The sequence below is a fragment of the Zingiber officinale genome, chromosome 11A (assembly GCF_018446385.1).
Source record: "Zingiber officinale cultivar Zhangliang chromosome 11A, Zo_v1.1, whole genome shotgun sequence".
Lineage (NCBI taxonomy): Eukaryota > Viridiplantae > Streptophyta > Magnoliopsida > Zingiberales > Zingiberaceae > Zingiber > Zingiber officinale.
The window spans coordinates 46,840,565-46,841,177 of NC_056006.1; the positions used below are offsets into that span (position 1 = coordinate 46,840,565).

A 613-nucleotide genomic window follows, 5' to 3' on the forward strand; every position below is an offset into this window, starting at 1 on the left:
AACTTTGAGATCAAACCCGCAATCACATCTATGGTGCAGCAGAACCAATTTGGTGGAGGACCTCATGAAGACCCCAATCAACACTTAGAGGTCTTTTATGAAATATGTGGTACCATGAAAATGAATGGAGTTCCTTCAGATGCAGTTAGATTATTGTTATTTGGGTTTTCTCTAAGAGATAGGGCAAAGCAATGGCTGAATTCTTTGGCCCCTAATAGCATCACCACTTGGGAGCAGTGTGAGCAACAGTTTTTTGATAAGTTCTATCCACCAAGAAAAACAGCTCATATGAGGAATTTAATTGCAAGCTTCAAGCAAACTGACTCAGAATCTCTTTTTGAAGCATGGGATAGATATAATAGTATGCTCAAACAATGCCCACATCATGGGTTGGAAAGATGGTTAGTATTGCACACTTTTTATAATGGTATCAATTATCATACCAAAGTGTCCCTTGATTCAGCTGCTGGAGGGGCACTTATGAACAAAAGCTTAGATGAAGCCGAAGAAATCATTGAAAGTGTAGCACAAAATCATCATCAATGGGCAAATGAAAGAAGTGGTGGCTATTCTTCTGTAAACCCAACAATCAAATCATCAGGGAAGTTTGATG

The 613-nt window shown here is 39.0% G+C and overlaps 1 non-coding gene across 1 annotated transcript; it reads right to left on the bottom strand.

Annotated features, from left to right (window-relative positions):
• Positions 1–286: 286 nt before the first annotated feature.
• On the bottom strand, positions 287–392 carry LOC122033148. Its single transcript, XR_006126399.1, has one exon. It is a non-coding gene; the product is annotated as a small nucleolar RNA R71 (small nucleolar RNA).
• Positions 393–613: the final 221 nt, after the last annotated feature.